Genomic DNA, 20,559 nt, shown 5'->3' on the forward strand with positions numbered 1-20,559 from the left:
GTCAAATGTTAGGACTCCTCCGGTGAGAACCTCATCCCCTCACTTCCCAAAATCTGTCTAGAAAGGCACAAGTCAGGAGTGCGATGGAAAACCCTCCACTTGTCTGGATGAGTGCAACTCCAACAACGCTCAACACCATCCAGGATAAAGCAGACCGTTTGGTAGACACCCTTTCCACAAACATTCACTCCCTCCACCACCGGTGAACATTGGCAGCCGTGTGCAATGTCTACTAGATGCACTGCAGGAACGTCACCAAGGCTCCTTAGGGAGCACCTTCAAAATCCACGACCACTACCATCTAGAAGGACAAGGGCAGCAGATGTGTGGGAACACCACCACCTGTAAGACTACCTCCAAGTCACTACCCATCCTGACATGGGAATAAATCGGCATTCCTTCACTGTCACTGGGTCAAAATCCTGGAACTCACTCCCTAACAGCACTGTTAGGTTCATGGACTGCAGCAGTTCAAGAAGGCAGCTCACCACCAATTTCTCAAGGACAATTAGGAATGGGCAATAACTGCTGACTTAGCCAGTGACAGCCATATTTATAAATGAATTTTAAAAAAGTAAGTAGAGCCATTTTGTTGCCTCAACCTGTTTAATAAGTTCCATCCTGTTCTACTGAAACATTCCTTGATCAACGACAGCTTGCATACCATTTCATTCACAGGTTATGGCCAGTAAGAAATGAATCATCACATTGTCAATAAGACCAAACATTGTGCAAAATTCATAGAATTATAGAATTCCCACAGTGCAGAAGGAGGCCATTCAACCCATCGAGTCTGCACTGACCCTCTGAAAGAGCACCCTACTCAGGCCCACTCCACAACCCTATCCCTGTAACCCCTTAACTCCACCTAATCTTCGGACACTGAGGGGCAATTTCATCATGGCTAAACCACCTAACCTGCACACCTTTGGACTGTGGGAAGAAATCGCAGCACCCGGAGGAAACCCACGCAGACACGTGGAGAACATGCAAAGTCAATTTGATTGGCTAACTGGCAACTGGTGGATTAGCCACGGACAGTGTTCTGCCTGACAACAGTCAGTGATTGGTTCCTGCATGATGCTTTCTGAAAGAACTCACCAGAAGCCTCTAGACCCTCGAAGGAAGAGGAGCTCTGATTTCTCCCTCTCTCTGCTGTCTCTGTGAGGATCATTACAAACTGAAGGAAAAGAAGGTGCTCAACTGAAGGCCTGACCTTGATAAAGAAACTAACTGGAAGACATCCATCCAGTCCTTTATCCTTTCATTTCATTACATTTGCTTTACCTCGCAACCATCCTTTTCCCTCTGTGTTGTTTGTCTGTGTGTGTGTCTGGAGAGAGTGGGGGTAGTTAGAAAGCGGGGGTGGGGATTGGGACTCAGATAGTAGATCGCCAGTTGTAGTTTTTGCTTATTTAATTATAATTATTGTTAATAATAAACGGTTACTTGTGTTTACATTTTACAAACCTGGTGATTGTCATCAATTTAACTCAACCAAAGGGCAGCATGCATGGTGGCACAGTGGGTTAGCCCTGCTGCCTCACGGTGCCAAGGTCCCAGGTTCGATCCCGGCTCTGGGCCACTGTCCGTGTGGAGTTTGCACATTCTCCCCGTGTTTGCGTGGGTTTCGCCCCCACAACCCAAAGATGTGCAGGTTAGGTGGATTGGCCACGCTAAATTGCCCCTTAACTGGAAAAAATGAATTGGGTACTCTAAATTTATTTTTAAAAATTTAACTCAACCAAGGCCAAAATTACATACCTGAAAACTCAGGCGATCCTGTCTTGCCTGACCTTCCAACTTAGGCGGGCGAGATCTGTGCAGTGCAGTTTGCTCTCAGGGCCTACAGCCAAGGGCAACTTAGTCGTAAGCCAGGTTCTTGGCACCAGCTGCCATAGAGCAGGCAAGTTTGACAAAGAGTCAGCCAGACTCGAAACATTAGCTCCGTTCTCTCTGTCATAGATGCTGTCAGACCTGCTGAGATTGTCCAGTATTTGCTGTTTTTGTTTCAGGTTCCAGCATCCGCAGCAATTTGAGGAAGGGTCAGGGGGATGGTGAGATCAGTAGCCAGCTTGGGATGGTGGGGAGAGGACGGCAACTGAGAAGTCGGGCCTGGGGTGGGGCTTGGGGGTGGGGGTGGGGTGGGGGCGGTGGGGGGGGGGGCAGGGGCAGATGAATAGTTGCCCTGAGGGCTTGGGGGAACAAGATCAGGCCTGGGTGGGGTGAAGGTCAGATGGTCGGGCCTTGAGGCTGAGAGTGAGAGGTGGGGGGGGGGGGGGGGGGGGGGGGCGGGGAGCGGTGGAATGGGCAAACCCTTGAGGGTTTGGGGGGTGGGGAAGTCCCATGGGGGGGTCTGGAGGTGACAGTGTCCTGTGGGGGCCAGGGGCTGTAGGGGAGTCGGAGTGGTAGTGGAGGAGTGGAGGAGTCCTACGGGGTGTTGTGGCAGTTGGGGGGGTCCGGGAGGAGCCGGTCTGGATCTGTACAATACTTACCAGAAGTTAGAAATTAATTTAATTATAACTTTTTCTTGGTATCTATTGATGTAACACAGTGAGAAACATTGCAATTTAAATCACATTTTTGGATGGCTCTGAGTTCAGGGCAATTGGCAATCGGAAGTATGCACTTCCCGGCAATTGTCAAGCAATCCTTACGGGGGATCCTCCGGGGTTCGGGGGAGCGGAGGCGGAAATGGCTCCCCAGCGCATATGGGGTACAGCCCCAGATACACTTCCCCAGAGGTCCGATGTTATGGCTCCAAATGGCATGGATAGAGGATTGGCTGACTGGCAGAAGGCAGAGTGTGAATAAAGGGGTCTTTTTTAGGATGGAGCCTAGTGGTGACTAGTGGTGTGCCTCAGGAGTTGGTGTTGGGACTTCAATTTTTCACAATACACATTAAGGATCTGGAAGAAGGAACTGAAGGCACTGTTGCTAAGTTTACAGATGACACAAAGATGTGCAGAGGGACAGGTGGTATTGAGGAAGCAGGCGGGCTGCAGAAGGAATTGGTAGGCTAAGAGAGTGGGCAAAGAAGTGGCAGATGGAATACAATGTGGAAAAGTGTGAGGTTCTGAACTTTGGTAGGAAGAATGGAGGCATAGACTATTTTCTAAATGGGAAAAGGCTTGGGAAATCAGAAGCACAAAGGGACTTGGAGTCCTAGTTCAAGATTCTCTTAAGGTTAACGTGCAGGTTCAGTTGGCAGTTGCTAAGGCAAATGTTATCATTCATGTCAAGAGGGCTAGAATACAAGACCAGGGATATAATTCTGAGGCTATATAAGGCTCTGGTCAGACCCCATTTGGAGTATTGTGTGCAGTTTTCGGCTCCGTATCTAAGGAAAGATGTGCTGGCCTTGGAAAGGATCCAGAGGAGGTTCACAAGAATGATCCCTAGAATGGAGAGCTTGTCATATGAGGGGAGATTGAGGACTCTGGGTCTTTTCTCATTGGAGTTTAGAAGGATGAGGGGGGATCTTATGAAAACTTACTGGACACTGAGAGGCCGAGATGGAGTGGACATGGAGAGGATGTTTCCACTTGCAGGAAAAACTAGAATCCGAGAGCACAACCACAGGCTGAAGGGGCGATCCTTTAAAACAGAGATGGGGAGGAATTTCTTCAGCCAGGGGCTGGTGAATCTGTGGAATTCTTTGCCACATCACTGAGTGCCTTTAAGACAGAGATAGATAGGTTCCGGGTTAATAGGGGGAATCAGGGTTATGGGGAGAAGGCAGGAGAATGGGGATGAGAAACATATCAGCCATGATTGAATGGCGGAGCAGACTTAATGGGCTGAATGGCCTAATTCTGCTCCTATGTCTTATGGTCTTATATGTTGAAAGTAGTTTTCAGGAACAAATGCTCGGAAGTAAGGCTCAACTGTGACAGCAAAACAGTTTCAATTCTTCAAAAAGTGACTCATTAAAGAAGCAAACATTTGCCAGCCCTTTTTTCTCATTTTCATTAATATATAGTGCAATTAATTCACTTGTCTCAAAGCATTCATCTGGGATAGGAAATTATGTCTATGTGTTCCCTTGCATAACAAAACTAGCCCACATTCCTGATTCTTGCTCCACAACGCCAATGAGAATTGGATTATGGTTTTCCGGTGGTGACTGTAAGGTTTACAGTAATAGTTAAGAGTATTGTGTTTTTCTTGGGTGAAACATTTAACCTCTCATGGGGGTTAGTGATTTACTAACTATTGATGCATAGACAAACCGGAGAACCAAGATTTTTCTCACTCTCTGTTTCCAGCACATCTCTTGTCCTGTACATGTTTTTAAAGTTTAATGACCAAGGAAACCAATGGTAGGAAGGATAAGGATTTATTTTAATTCACACATACGGTTTGCCCATGGCAGTAACTATCTACAATCACAGTCTCCGTTGGGACAAACAACATGCCAACCCCTGCTCGGGCCGGCTTTTGAGCTCAGTTTAATGAAATGAAAATCACTTACCGTCACAAATAGGCTTCAAATGAAGTTACTGTGAAAAGCCCCTAGTCGCCATATTCCGGCGCCTGTTCGGGGAGGCTGGTACGGGAATTGAACCCACACTGCTGACCTGCCTTGGTCTGCTTTCAAAGCCAGCGATTTAGCCCTGTGCTGGGCCCCAGCTGGGTGGGCCTCCGTCCCCTGCCTGGGAAGCTCGTACTCCACAATCCCCACAGGGAGATTGATAATGGTTTCCCGTGGGCCTCATAAGGGTTATGATGTAAAAATTGTAGCCCTTGTAGAGGGGCGGGGTAATGAAGGCCTTTTCAGATTTTGGGTACTCTTCCCTCCGGGATCTTGGAGCTCCGCCTCTCCCTCCTCCCCACCCCACCCCGGTGTCTATGCCCCTTGACACCAACATTACTCCTCCTCCTCCTATCCCCTCAGGGCATTCCCAACCCTCCAGCCCCCAGGATCCCTGGTACTTACCCGAAGTGCGATCCCGGGACTTGAGCTCAGGCACATCACTGCAGTACCTCTTCTGGCCACTGCAGCACTGTGCCTGAAGGGGCTGGAGAGCTGTCAGGCAGTGGTGTGGCCTACAGGCATCCGCGGGTCTTGGGAAAGGAGCGGAGGGTGGGGGGGGGGGTTGAGCCTCGGAGTGGGGTGAGTATTGTTATGGGCAAGGCGTTTTCAGAACCCCAAAATGTATCATGGAGTTCAACCAACTTCTCCCTTTAATGTATTTGTTGCTTTTCCTAGCACACGGCTTGTTCCCTAGGGGTGGGATTACAATTATGGACACATGGGTTTTTAAACACAAAACGCTGTTTATTCCATGAACTCAACTTAACATCTTAAATAAACACTGGATCTCTAAACACCCCTTACTGCAAAGATAACTCAGAAAATATTGCAACAGTAATAATTCCTTAAAATGTTCCTTCAAACTTCCAAGAGACTTAACACCTTTAAACAGAATCACATCAGGTTAAAGGCTTAACTATTATGAGTTTAAATCACCCAAATGATCCAGAGATAGTCTTTCATGGCAGACCTCACAGCAAATCCAGCTCACTGCAAAACATGATCAGTATATATAATGGTGTCAGATGGATTGCTGGTCACATAAATGTGAAAATGTTGGAAAGCCAGCACCAAACTCAAAGTCTCCTTCTCAACCGTTGAATACTTTTTCCGGTGAGAATTCAATTTCTTTGAAAAATAACCAACTGGCCGCTCTAGCCCTTCATCGTCATCTTGTAGAAGCACCGCACCTACGCCCACATCGCTCGCATCAACAGCCACTTTGAAGGGTTTGGTATAATTTGGGATGGCTAACACAGGAGCAGTGGTTAACACAGCCTTCAGGCCGTCAAATGCCTGTTGACACTCTGCTGTCCACTGGAATTTGTTACGCTTCTTGAGCAAGTCCGTCAGTGGAGCGACAACACTGCTAAAATTTGGTACAAATTTCCGGTAAAATCCATTCATACCAAGAAATCGCATTATTTACCATCGTGTCGAGGGTATCGGAAACTCCCCAATAACTTTTGTTTTCACATCCCGTGGGACCAGTCGACCCTGTCCGATTGTATGGCCAAGGAAAGTAACTTGGGCTTTTCCAAATTCACCTTTGGCTAGGTTTATCACCAAACCCGACTCCTGAAGTCGATCGAATAAATCCCTCAGATGTTTTAAATGTTCTTTCCATGTCTGGCTGAAAACTACCAAATCATCAATGTATACCGCACAATTGGGTAATCCTGGAACAACTGTATTAGTTAACCGTTGAAATGTTGCTGGGGCGTTTTTCATGCCAAATGGCATAACTTTGAACTGGTATATACCAGCTGGAGTCACAAAAGCTGAAATCTCCTTCACCCTTTCAGATAAAGGTACTTGCCAGTAACCTTTTAGTAAATCCAATTTGGAAATAAAAGCGGATTATCCCACTTTCTCAATGCAATCCTCCAAACGTGGCATAGGATAAGAGTCCGTTCTGGTAACTGCATTCACCTTTCGATAGTCCACACACAACCGTTGGGTACCGTCTGGTTTAGGTACAATGAACTCCATTGGCTGCCACCCACTTCAATTATGCCATTCTTCAGCATACTCTCAATCTCTCTGTTAACCTGTGCCAATTTTAAAGAATTAAGTCTGGATGTTGTTTGATAGGAACAGCATTTCCCACATCTACATCATGTATAGCCATTTTAATACTTCCCAATTTATCTCTACAAACTTGCCCAAATTTATCTCTGCAAACAAGTGCTACAGAGTGTGTGTGTGAGGGAGGGGTGGATGAGTGTGTGTGTGAGGGAGGGGTGGATGTGTGTGTGTGAGGGAGAGGTGGATGAGTGTGTGTGTGTGAGGATGTGTGTCCCTCACACACATACTCATCCACTCCTCCCTCACACACTCATCCACCCCTCCCTCACACACACACTCTGTAGCACTTGTTTCTACTGTGGTGTGGTTTATCTTTAAAGTGAAATAATCAAAACCAATAACTCTATTTATTTAGTTCCTCATCAGGTTAATGGCCAGTTTAATGGCCTTTTTAGGCCTTTGGTCAGAGGCTGACCGGAATTTTCTAGTTTATCTCGAGGAATGGGCAGCTGTCCTGACTGATATGTATCCCTACACTGCAATCTAAAATCAGATTATCTGGTCATAATTATGTTTCTGTTCATGGGATCTTGCTATGCACAAATTAGTTGGTGCATTTATTATTTTACAACATGTCAGAAAATTAGCAAATTGTTTGCAAAATGCATTAGTATGCGCTGATGTGTGTATGGTACTATAGAAATGACCTTATTTATTTTCTGTTCAAGAATATGATCAATTCTCACTCCCAGATCGGGTATGCAGAGTCAGGAGAACTCCTGGCTCAATAAACACAACATTAAAATGGCTGCATGGAGGTTAGATTTTCAGTCCAGGGGAGTGAGCTAGACTACAGTTTTGGGAGGTGACCCCAGAAGTGGTGATGAGGCTGCCCGGTGCAGAAGTGGGCTGGGCGGGAGGCCAGCCTGGGGGCTCCAGCACTATGTCCAAAAATAAAAGAGCTAAGATTAAAACATAAATCTTCCCTCCAGCCCTCGCCTGTCTCACCCCCTCTCCACCCAACACACTTCCCATTCCCCTCCATGCCAACCAATGCCACCTCATTGCCTGTACCCATGCTCCTTGGCCCTTCACATTCTCCATGTCAACATATGCCCCTGTACCCCCCTCCCCCCCCCACCCCCCACCCCCAATGGCCCTTTATGGCCCCTATGGCACTGTATACTCTCCATGCCAACATTTGCCCCTGTACCAACCCCATGGCCCTTTATAACCCCTGTGTCCTTATACTCATATTGTCCCTCATACCATCCATACCAATATATTCTCCTGCACTATCCACACTCCCTCATACCCCCCCATGCCATCCTATGCCCCTGTGTCCACTCCCATTGCCCTTTACAGCTCCTGTTCCAACATATGTCCTTCCACCCACACCTGTATCCCTTTATATCCCCATGCTCCCACCCACCACTCTTTGCCCTGACAACTACTATGCCAACTCACCCAACATCTCCATGAGCAGACATCAGGACCCATACTTAGACGAGATAAAACAAAGTTCGCAGTGTCTATTACAGACTTCAATATATTGAAAAAACTCTTTCAGAAAAACCCATTTACTTCATTTACATTACTAAATAAAGCCTTATAACAACAAAGATTTCATTGAAATGCACAATCCTTTATGAGAGCAAGCATTGAAATTCATAGTCTCACACCAAAGAGTATATGACCACTTGCGATTGTCATTTAGATTGTTACATGGAAGGCACCCTACTATGATAATGGATAATAGTGGTGAAATCTCATGCAGCACTAATCCAGAAATGGAAACCCTCAAACTTATTGCAATAGAGTGAAATAGCAAGCAATCGTTTATTTTAAACACAACAGGAAGTGCTGGGCTTTTATATTTTTTATTCATTAATGGAATGTGAGAGCCACTAGCTAGGCCAGAATTATTGCCCATCCCTTATTGCCCTGGAGAAGCTGATGGTGAGCTGCCGTCTTGAATTTCTGCAGTCCATGTGATGTTGGTACACCCACAGTGCTGTTCGTGAGGGAAATCCAGGATTTTGACCCAGCGACAGTGAAGGAACGGTGATATATTTCCAAGTTAAGAGAGTCAGGCTTACAAAGAAGATGGTTCCAGGCTTCCTTTTGAATCGTTGATAACAGTTTGATTTCCACTTTCTTTAAAGGAAAAAAATTAATTTACAGAAGATTTCCTCCATCACTGCCAAGGAATGGGTAGCATATTAATTGACAGTCTGTCACAATAGACTCAACATGACTCCATCAAGCATTTGATTCTCTGTTCTACCAAACAAGACATAAGTGGCGGGATTCTCCGGGAATCGGCGGGGCGGGCAGAAACGGCGCAGTGGAGTGGCGGGCACCTCTCCGGCGTCGGGCCGCCCCAATGATGCGGAATCCTCCGCACCTCCAGGGGCTAGGACGGCGGCGGAGTGGTTTGCGCCCCCTGGCTGGCATGGAAGGCCTTTGGCGCAGTGCCAGCTGGGGCCGAAGGGACTCCGCCGGCTGGCGCGGGTCCGCGCATGCTCGTGAGCGTCAGCGTCTGCTGACGTCATCCCCGTGCATGCGCAGGGGGGTTCACATTTGTGCCGGCCATTGCAGAGGCATACACGGCCGGCGCATAGGAATAGAGTGCCCCCACGGCACAGGCCCGCCTGCGGATCGGCGGGCCCCGACCGCGGGCCAGGCCACCGTGGGGGCACCCCCCGGGGCCAGATCAACCCACCCCCCCCCCCCCACGAGGACTCCGGAGGCCGGCCACGGAGCTGGGTCCCGCCGGTAGGGACCTACCTTGATTTACGCCGGCGGGACCTGGCAAAAACAGGCGGGAACTCGGCCCATCGCGGGCTGGAGAATTCGGGCAGCCCCGAGTCGCGCCGGTCCCCGCCATTCTCCGAGGCGGGCGGCGCGATTCACGCCTCACCGACTTTTGGGGTGGGACAATTTGGAGGCCGGCGGGAGCGGGATTCACGCCGACCCTCGCCGATTCTCCGACCCGGCGTGGGGTCGGAGAATCCTGCCCAAGGTAATTAATACCACAAAAATTATGTCCACTGACTTCTCGGTTGCAAACAATCTTTCCTTCCATGTCTTGCTGAATAGGTTATTACGGTAACAGTATTATCTCACCCAACATTTTCCTTTATTGGTTTAGCACAATGGTAAACACATCTCTCGAAGTAAAAGCAATATTTTCACAATGGGTGGGAATATGCGGTAGGTTTGTTAGTCTGCTGTCATTTCCCCATCCATCTTTTAAATTCATTACCCCACCAGCACTTTCAATAACAACCTATCTGTCTGTTTAGCAGGTCCCATGTGACTGGAGGCTGTGGCTTAAAATTTTACAGATAGCTTGAGTCGGGTGGTGGTGGGAGAAGGGGATGGAGGAGAGAAGGGGAAGGTGGGGTTTGGGAGTGCATGTGCAGGATAGAGCCCACCCTGGAAGCAGGGCGTAGGCAGTCGTGGAAGCAAAAGAGTGCTGAGGCCAGCTGGTCAAAAGTCCACCTTGGTTCTGTAGGTCATTTCCCATTTGTATTAAAGGCCGTCGGGCCCCATATCACTCACCCCTCACAGCCCCATAACACCCACCCACTTCCCATGTCACCTCCATGCCAACTCATGTTGTAATGAATGTAAGACGTTGGTATATATATTGTATTCTATGATTCAATTCACAATGATTCTATGATTTTATATCTGTTGCAGTAATGTTTTTAAAAGCCTGTGTTCAGGACCCGAGAGTCGGTGTGTTCGTGGAATACTCCGCGCGGCTTGGAGGTCAATGCCAGAGGCACGGCCAGCAATCCTCCGTTCCCAACCGGACAAGTTCCCGATGGCGTGGTTCTAACCACTTACCGCTGTTCGGGAAGCTCGCGTGGCGGCTGAGGACTCGGTCCGCGGCCGCCCTGGTAGGGGGGATCAGACACCCGGGGGGGGGGGGGGGACAGATCGGGCTGGTCGGTTTTCCGGGGGGGGGGGGGGGGCGTCCATTCTGCAGCTGCCTCCGTGGTCCGAGTCCGCCATGGCGCTTGGCGCGGCCACTGGAGGCCGCCGCCCTGCGCATGCACTGACTCAAAACTGGAAGTGCTGGGCCCCATATCTGCAGCTAAAGCTGCTTGATTCACTCTGGGTCCCTGCTAGCCCCCTGCAGATGAGTGAATTGACTGATCTTTTTCATAAGAAACTCCGGAGTTAAACGCAAGAGTTTTTACGCCAGCATGGGCACATAGTACCATTTTGGGAGATGGCTGAAAAAGTGCAATTAAGTTGTCGTGAAAGTGAGATAATCATTCATTCCAACCATGTATATTGTTTCCCGATATGGCTAATGGAATTTTGTTCAGAATTATTTTTTAGGTTTTAGATAATAGAAGTTGTGGTTAGCCTTAGTAAGACAGTCATAACCTAGTTAGTGGGATGCAGGTGATATAATCAATGGGAGGAGCCAGGTCTGTAGCAGGCAGTTTAGCTTTTAGTTTTTCCAGGAGCTTAAAGCTGAGCAGGAGCTTTTGCCAAAGACTGCCAGGTTAAGCAGTAGTCTCTCAAAAGATAGCAAGACTTGCAGTTGGTGCTGGAAAGGGTTTATCTCCCTCTCCAAACAGTCTTTCCATAAAATCTCTATCCCGAGGAGAGCAATTATTCCTGAGTTTGCTCACTTTATTTATAAGTGGCTTTTGACCTGTGAAGGGCTTTGGTTAATTGGAGATACAGAAAATATCAGCTAGAAGTTAAAGTGTTTTGTTTTATTGTTAAGAATTGTTTAACTGTTAATTGTAAGCTATTTTCTGTGATGTTAATGTGTTTAATCCTGTGTCAAGAATAAGGTATGGTTTTAATATTAAAAATACCTATTCGTCAGCGGAATCACTCCTTGAGCGAAGTATCCTTTCCACACAGTTTTATGGGGTTCTTGTCTGGTATCCTAACAAATGTTGGGCTCTGGTCTGGGATCTTAGCAATGTCCTTGTCCAAAGCCACATGTTCCCTTATAGCCCCCATGCAGCACATGCCAATTCATGTGCCCCAGGCACTCCTATGGGCTCTTATAGTGTCCATGCCCACTCATGCAAACGCACGGCCCTTCTCAGTTCGCTTACCTATTTTTCATTACACATACACACAGAACCAATGAGAAAATAATGGCATGTTTAAAACTGCTCAGAAAAAATTCCCACCCATTCTCAAATCCTATTTTGAAAAAGAAACAGCTCTTCCTACAGCCGTATAAAAGTGCCAATGAGACCGACCATTAATGTACCAATAACAGACTTCTGCACTTCGCACCTCTTAATATTGTGCAAGTAAACATTGAGACATTGACAAAAGAGATCAAAGAAAGAACAACTTATTTTCGCCACTTAAAGATGTCAATCAAGCAATGTCAACTGTTCTCTCCAATTGTCAAAGCAAAACGCTCGACTGAGATAATACTTTTATGAGGTAGGTGTTCTTGGCAAGCATGCATAATGAGACCATTCACTTCCACTGAAAGAATTCTTATTCCTGTCCTCATTATGCATGCATGGCTGAGCCTGCAACCTTATACCACACCAGTGGAAAAATAAGGGTGCCAGAAATGGGTCCCACCTGCCATTTGTAAATGGTTCCAGAGTCATTTCAACTCCACAGCATCAAGGCATGCAAGTCAAATCCACCAGCTGGCACAAGGCCCAGCTCCCTAGACCGTTACCAGTTTTAAAATGTTTCCAGTGTGTAACCATTTCATTCCTTGAGAAAAGAAGCACCAGAAGTTACTAGTGATGATATTAATTTCTTGGTATATTGTTTATTATTCACCAAAAACTCCATTATCATTGTATCCAGCAACCACCAGTGATAAATGGCCAACTGGATGGACCTTGGTCTTTCTTCATCATCCAATCCCTATGTTTCTAGCAGCTTATTTGATGACAAGGCCATGTCCCACTGCACTTTCAGTCTGAATCCTTGATTTTAGTATGGCTGAAAAATGAGACAAGCTATCAAAGTTATTTGTCTTGCACTCATCTTGACAGATGTGAAAGAATACCAATTGTAATAGGAACAACAAATTATACTGTATGAAAAGAGTGTATTGATTGGTCGGCAAGTGGAGTCTCATTGGTAGAGACGTTCCCATGGAGAATGCACCATTGTGACTGTCTGCCAAGCCTTTGTTTAGTGGAAATGGGTGCAATGTGTGAAAATGTTCCTTCTGTCTGCAAAAGACACGACCCTGGGCTGCATTCTCCAAAAATGGGGCTATGTCCGCACGCCAGCATCAAAACGCTGGCGTTTCACTCTGGATTTTCCTTAAGAAAGTCCAGAGTGATTCTCCCATCTGCAGGGGGCTAGCAGGGCCCCAGAGTGCTTCCTGCAGCTCTGGCTGCGGATATGGGGCCCTGCACTCAGGGTCTGGAGTTCGTGCCTGCACACAGCGGTGGGTGCTCTGTGCGACATGGTGGACTAGCACCGCGGACCGTCATCAAAATGTACGCCCTCCCGAGATCAGCGCCGCCCGATCGCTCCCCTGGCCGTTCAAAAGGCCACCCCCCCGGTACGTGATTCCCCCACCCCCCACCAAGGTGGCCGTGGACTGAGTCCAGAGCAGCCACCCGAGGTTCGCGACGGCCAATACGTGGTTAGAAGCACGCCATCGGGAACTCGGCCAGTTGTGCGCGGAGAATCACGGGGGTATATGTGTGTGTGTAGTTTCTAGCCACACTGTAAGCCAGACTGATAACCCTAAATTAGTTTTCAGTGTAAGTCTAAGCTTATCAAGATTGTTTAGCAAGTGTTGTCCAATCATGGAATCATATCTAATGTTGGATACGATAGGTGGAATTTTCCCCGCCCCCCCACAGCATGTTTCACGGCAGGGGAAGAGGCCCTCCATTGGCCAGCAATGGGATCAGACCCCGCCACTGTCAACGGAGTTTCCTGTTTTATGCAACCCCCCCTCCCACCATTGCTAATTAATCTGGCAGGGATTCACCGTCAGCAGGACCGCAAGGACCCGTCCGTGGGAAGGTTCGGAAAATTCCAGCCTACGTGTTGAGTTTTACAATTACATCCTTCCCTATTCCTAATGGCAATGCCTTGACTAATCAAAGTAAACCCATGACAATGCCATGACCAATCAGGGTTGGCCTGTCTGGTTCGAATTTAACTAATAGCTTGGCAGCTAATTGTTTCCTGGTGTGTTCTCCATGGTAATGCCTCTACCTATTAGGGTCCACACAGCAATATTCAAGTTCTGTACTACCAAATGATTATTCTTGATTTTACTTATCATCAGACAGGGCTGATTTTATAGATCTCAGCTCTTTTATGGGAAGTACTGCTTTGCTCCTGATTTCAGCTTCTTCTTCATTGGCTGTTCACCAGATGTCCTGGAGCTCACACCACCACTCTTTTGTCCTGCTGTGGGCTCTCCTGAACATCTCACACCATCACTGCTTTGTCCTGCTGTGGATTCTCCATAGCCACTGTCTCGTGAGTGAGATTCTGGCCTGTTTGTGTCTCTGGCCCTCTCTGCCTTATTACGAAATGATTTATTTAAAATTCTTCAGTCCTGTTTCTTGCTGCTAACAAATTGGAGGAATGGCTCTTCCGCCCAGAGCATGTGACATCAGTGTTCGGGGTGCGTGACCTGCTCTCTGCCATCGCTTCAGGCAGGAAGACTGAATCGATTTTTTTTAAAAAGAAGAAGAAAAAATCTTCTCCTGGGTCAGCGCAGTGACGGCAGGAGGAGACCGTCTTTCCCGCTGGGCTCCGGACCTGCGTATTGATGAGCAGGCACGCATGCGCAACACGGTCAGCATTCTGAAAGCTGGTCGCAGCCGTCATTTTTAAAAGCCGCTTGCAGCCGACATTTTTAAAAGGCAACTGCGGCCATTGGGCACTAATTCCCGTGATCGGGAATGCCGCAACGCATGGCCCCGTGACCCTCCCGACAGCCGCCCGCGACCCCCCCCCCCCCCACCCCCCCCGCGGGTCAACACCCTGACTTTTGAAAATGACTGTTCTAGATGGTGGTGGTGGGTTTGGAAGGTGCTGCCTTGGTGAGTTGTTGCAGTGCATCTTGTAGATGATACACACGGCTGCCACTGTGCCCCAGGAGTATCAGTATTTACAGTCAATTCCTAGGCGTCTGTCATTATTTACAATGAATCTACAGGGTGTGTCGACACATGAGTGCATTAGTATTTGCAGGGCCTCTGGCAAGGGTTCCCCTTTCCCATCTCCTGGACACACAGGACAGTGCACAGACAATTGTTGATGAAGTGTCTTGACAAAAGGCACATCTGTCTTCCATATTTTGTGCCGATGCCTAGTGCAAGTTGGCCAAGTGCATTGAAAATCCTTTGATGCTGTCTGTGTGAGTGACTAACAGTTCAGGGTACAGCTGTATAGTCTCCGGTGGGTTACAAAACTCTGCTGGAATGTGAGACAGCTACCCACAACCATCTGCTTGAGATGCCAAAAGGCCAAATTTTGTTACTATTTTGTGGTGGTCGTATGTTTTTCTTCACATTTCTGAGTTTGAAATCTGTGGGAGACGATTACTCTCTGGGCACCAATTTTAACACCAAGTGCAGAAAATGGCGATCTCAGTAAAATTACATTTGAGCAGTATTGCTCCAAGAACAGCCTAATGCAGCAGTAAATCATGCTTGCAAGTGGACTAATAACAGCAATGAAATGAATGACCTGTTAATCTATCATAACTGGAATCTGATTATAACCTTGCCTGGTTGTTATATGAAAAAGCTGCCAGCATGCATTTTGTTCTGAACACTTGAGGCTACAGGGGTTGGGTTGGATTGGATTGGATTTGTTTATTGTCACGTGTGCCAAGGTACAGTGAAAAGTATTTTTCTGCGAGCAGCTCAACAGATCATTAAGTACATGAAAAGAAAAGGTAATAAAAGAAAATACATAATAGGGTAACACAAGGTACACAATGTAAGTACATAACACTGGCATTGGGTGAAGCATACAGGGGTATAGTGTTAATCAGGTCAGTCCAGAAGAGGGTCGTTTAGGAGTCTGGTAACAGCGGGGAAGAACTGTTTTTGAGTCTGTTCGTGCGTGTTCTCAGACTTTTGTATCTCCTGCCCGATGGAAGAAGTTGGAAGAGTGAGTAGGTGGGGTGGGAGGGGTCTTTGATTATGCTGCCCGCTTTCCCAGGCAGTGGGAGGTGTAGATGAAGTCAATGGATGGGAGGCAGGTTCGTGTGATGGACTGGGCTGTGTTTACGACTCTCTGAAGTTTCTTGCGGTCTTGTGCCAAGCAGTTGCCATACCAGGCTGTGATGCAGCCAGATAGGATGCTTTCTTTAGTGCATCTGTAAAAGTTGGTAAGAGTCAATGTGGACATGCCGAATTTCCTTAGTTTCCTGAGGAAGTATAGGTGCTGTTGTGCTTTCTTGTTGGTAGCGTCGACATGGGTGAACCAGGACAGAATTTTGGAGATGTGTACCTCTAGGAATTTGAAACTGCTAACCACCTCCACCTATGCCCCGTTGATGCTGACAGGGGTGTGTCTAGTACTTTGCTTTCTGAAGTCAATGACCAGCTCTTTAGTTTTGTTGGCATTGAGGGATAGATTGTTGTCGTTACACCACTCCACTAGGTTCTCTATCTCCCTCCTGTATTCTGCCTCATCGTTATTCGAGATCCGGCCCACTATGGTCGTATCGTCAGCAACCTTGTAGATGGAGTTGGAACCAAATTTTGGCACTCAGTCGTGTGTGTACAGGGAGTATAGTAGAGGGATAAGTACGCAGCCTTGCGGGGCCCTGGTATTGAGTACTATTGTGGAGGAGGTGTTGTTGTTTATTCTTGCTGATTGGGTCTGTGGGTTAGAAGGTCGAGGATCCAGTTGCAGAGTGAGGAGCCAAGTCCTAGGTTTTGGAGCTATGATATGAGCTTGGCTGGGATTATGGTGTTGAAGGCGGAGCTGTAGTCAATAAATAGGAGTCCGATGTAGGAGTCCTTCTTGCCGAGATGCTCTAGTGATGAATGTAGGGCCAGGGAGATGGCGTCTGCTGTGGACCGGTTGCGGCGGTATGCGAATTGCAGTGGATCAAGGCGTTCTGGGAGTATGGAGGTGATGTGCTTCATGACCAACCTCTCGAAGCACTTCATTACGACTGAAGTCAGGGCCACCGGATGGTAGTCATTGAGGCACGTTGCCTGGTTCTTCTTTAGCACCGGTATGATGATGGTCTTCTTGAAGCAGGTGGGGAGCTCGGAGCAGAGTAGGGACAGGTTAAAGATGTCCGCGAACACATCTGCCAGCTGGTCCGTGGAGGCTCTTAGTGCACGACCAGGGATCCCGTCCGAACTCATCGCCTTCCGAGGGTTCACTTTCAGGAAAGCCGATCTGACTTCGGAAGCTGTGACGGTGGGTATGGGTGTGTTATGGGCTGCTGGGGCACTCAACAGTGGATCGTTGGTTTCCTGCTCGAACTGACCATAGAATTCATTGAGTTCATCAGGGGAGGGTGCATTGCTGCCGGAGATACTGCTTGGCTTCGTTTTGTAGCCCGTTATGTTGTTTAGGCCTTGCCACAACCGCCGAAAGTCTGTAACGCCAGTCTGTGACTCTAGCTTGGTCTGATATTCTCTCCTGGCATCTCGGATGGCTTTGCGGACGTCGTACTTGGATTTCTTGTATAGGTCAGGGTCGCCTGACTTGAACGCCTCAGACCTGTCCTTCAGTAGGGAGTGAATCTCGCGATTGAGCCATGGTTTCCGGTTGAACTCACAGGCTGAGATTTTCCACAAATGGCCATTGACTTCGGTGAGACTGGACGACGCTATCAGTGACCAATGCGAAGCCGTCTCCGCTGCCGGAAAACCAACTGCGGGGGCGGTGGGGGGGGGGGGGGGGGGGGGGGGGGGGGTTGGATTTTCCGTTTCCACAAAGGTGAAGACAGCACCAAGGAACCGGCTGAACACTGCACCCGATATGCACATCGCCCTCTCCTCCTGTGAACCTGATTGGAGTGAGATTGTGTGAGCCGGGCAGGCTCCCCTTTTGCATTAAAGGTAAGTGAACATGGCGTGGGTCACAAAGGTCGACCGGCGTGGGTCCTGGAGCACGGCCGGTTGGTAAAAATGGGTCCTGGGCAAAAAAGGTTTGAAAAACACTGATCTAAAAGGACAAGGGCAGCAGATGCATGGGAAGCCACCACCAGCAAGATCCCCTGGAAGACACTCACCATCCTGATTTGGAACACTACTTCCATTCCTTCACTGTCATTGCATCAGATTCCCGGAATTCCTGCCCTAACAACACTGCGGGGGATCCTACACCATGTGGACTTCAGCAGTTCAAGAAGGCAGCTCACTGCCACCTTCTCGAGGGCAATTAGGGATGGGCAATAAATGCTTGCCATCCAGTGAAGCCCATATCTAGTGAATGAATCAATAAAAAAGCACTCCTGGGGATGCACTGCAAATACTGCAAAGGCTTGGGGACCCCCTGGGAATATTGACAGATTCTTGGGGATTCCCTGCAAATGGTAACTAACCCCTGGGGATTCACGATGGGTATTGGCACACTCCTGGGGATTCATTGGTACTACTGAGACGCTTCTGGGGACTCCCTGTAAATGCTGACACATTCTGTTTCCTCTGTTTGCAAATTTGGGTGAAAAAGTAGGTGTGAGTGGAAGGCAGCTCTCCTCCGACCTTCCCTTGCCCCATCCCCATCCCCATGCCACATCTTTCTCTCTCTCTGGAAAGCAGAGAAAAATCCCTCCCCCAACATCGAGCGTTGCATTGTCACTGAATGGAGAATAGTACATCCCATACACAGTCCAATCCAGACAATTTGAGATATCTCAAACCTTGTTTGATTTTCAATGAGGGAGCACTATAAGGTACAATACGAGTGTTTAGTTGATATTCTGTAAAACCTAAAGATAAGAACAGAGAAAAAAAGAATTACTGACGAAGCTTTAATATCCATTACATACTGAAAGGAATGGCAGAGTAGTTTTTCCGATGAATGCTATGGAGTTAGTCATTCCAAGGGCAATGATTTTTTTGAGCACTCAATCCCAGAATTTAGTTTTGCTCACCAAATTTATTGCTTACTTCCTGTTTTTGAGTACCTTGACATCTGCTGAATGACTCTGGCTACACTGGCTGTGACGCAATGGTAATGAGTACGAATTTGGCAGGGGGGGAGGGAGAGAGAGAGAGAGAGGAACTGTTCGAAAGAGAAAGTGACAGAAAGAAAAGCAAGTAGAATAACTGAGAGCGAGGACAGAGATGGACAGTCAGAGAGACAAAGGTGGGTTTAGTAATAGAAGATGACATTGAAGGATAGACAGAGGGAGTGATAAAGAGAGAGAGAGATGGACAGGCAGAGGGTGAGACAGTCGGAGAGAAAGAGATGGACACAAAGGACAGGATTTTTGGCTGACGCCAGGGGAGGAATAGAGGCAGGTTGGCGCCAGAGATAGCACTGATAGCCAGTTTGGCAGTTTCATCTTGCCATTCTTGCCATGGCCAACCTGCGACCAGTCTGCATTTGAGGCCAATTAAAGCACTTAATGAACTCACAGTGTTTGTGAAGAGTCAGCTGTGATTTTGGTGGGTGCACAGTTTAGACCCTGGATCAGGGACAGACTGAGTGAATGAAGCAACACAAAAGGGATCCATGGTGGCACCATCAACTTAGGTAGGTTCACAACATGGTGGATTACAGAGATGGTCGTCTGTGTGCCAATGGCCGAGTAACACTGGGCGTGGAGAGGTTGCAGGAAGCATGATTGATGCACACTCAGGCAGTGCGTAAGGAAACGAGCATTAGGAGCAAGAGTAGACCAAATGGTCCATGGGGCCTGCTCTGCCATCCAATATGACTGATCTTGGGTTTCAGCTCCACTTTCTTGCCTGTTCCCATTTCTCTAGATTCCTGAGAGATGGAAATCTGTCTATCCCACTCTTAAATATATTCAACGATGGAGCAGCCACAACTCTCCGGGATGGAGAATTCCAAAGATTCACAACTCTGAGTGGAGAAATTAGGGGCGGCACACCAGCATAGTGGTTAACACAGTCGCTTCACAGCTCCAGGGTCCCAGGTTCGATTCCCGGCTTGGGTCACAGTCTGTGTGGAGTCTGCACGTTCTCCAGGTGGCTGAGTGGGTTTCCTCCGGGTGCTCCAGTTTCCTCCCACAGTCCAGAGATGTGCAGGTTCGGTGGATTGGCCATGATAAATTGCCCTTAGTGTCCAAACGGGCTGGGTGGGGTTGCGGGGATGGGGTGGAGGCATGGGCTTAAGTGGGGTGCTTTTTCCAAGGGCCAGTCCAGACTCAATGGGCCGAATGGCCTCCTTCTGCACTGTAAATTATATGATTCTATGGTATGCCTTATATGCCTTGACATTGCATATGCGCATCTAATTATTCTTATAGTAGAATACTTCTTATAAATATAAGGTACAGTGAACAGAATGGGCTTCCACTCTCTCAATGTTCAGCTGATTGGCGACTATGAGTAAAAACTTCCTCCATACGTGCACTCGCTTACCTGGTAGCTGCAATAACTCCTTCATTTTCTTGCAAACAATCATGCCACTGCTCTTCCTTCCAGCCCCCACCCCGCCCCACCACCCACAAACTTTCCAGTGGACAAGGGGGAGTGGCCATCTCCCCTTGAAGAGTGGCTACTCACCCATTACATGATCCCAAGACTCAGACACTATAAGTCAGCTGCTCACAAGAATCACCATTGAGCTTCTGAAAGATGTGGTTCTGGTGCCTGGACTGGCTGGGTTATGCCCTGCAATACAGTCCTGCAAGAGTCTTGTGCATTGTGAGGATCGGCTGCACGCTCCATAATTTGGCCCTCCAGAGAGGCTTGGACCTTGAAGAGGCTGAGATCCTGAAATGACACAGCTCATCAGAGGAAGAAGAGGAGCGGGATGCGGAACAGGAGGAGGATTAGGACGAGAAGCAGGAAGATTCAGAACTCGGGGGTGCCTCGGCT

The sequence above is a fragment of the Scyliorhinus torazame genome, chromosome 6 (assembly GCF_047496885.1).
Source record: "Scyliorhinus torazame isolate Kashiwa2021f chromosome 6, sScyTor2.1, whole genome shotgun sequence".
Lineage (NCBI taxonomy): Eukaryota > Metazoa > Chordata > Chondrichthyes > Carcharhiniformes > Scyliorhinidae > Scyliorhinus > Scyliorhinus torazame.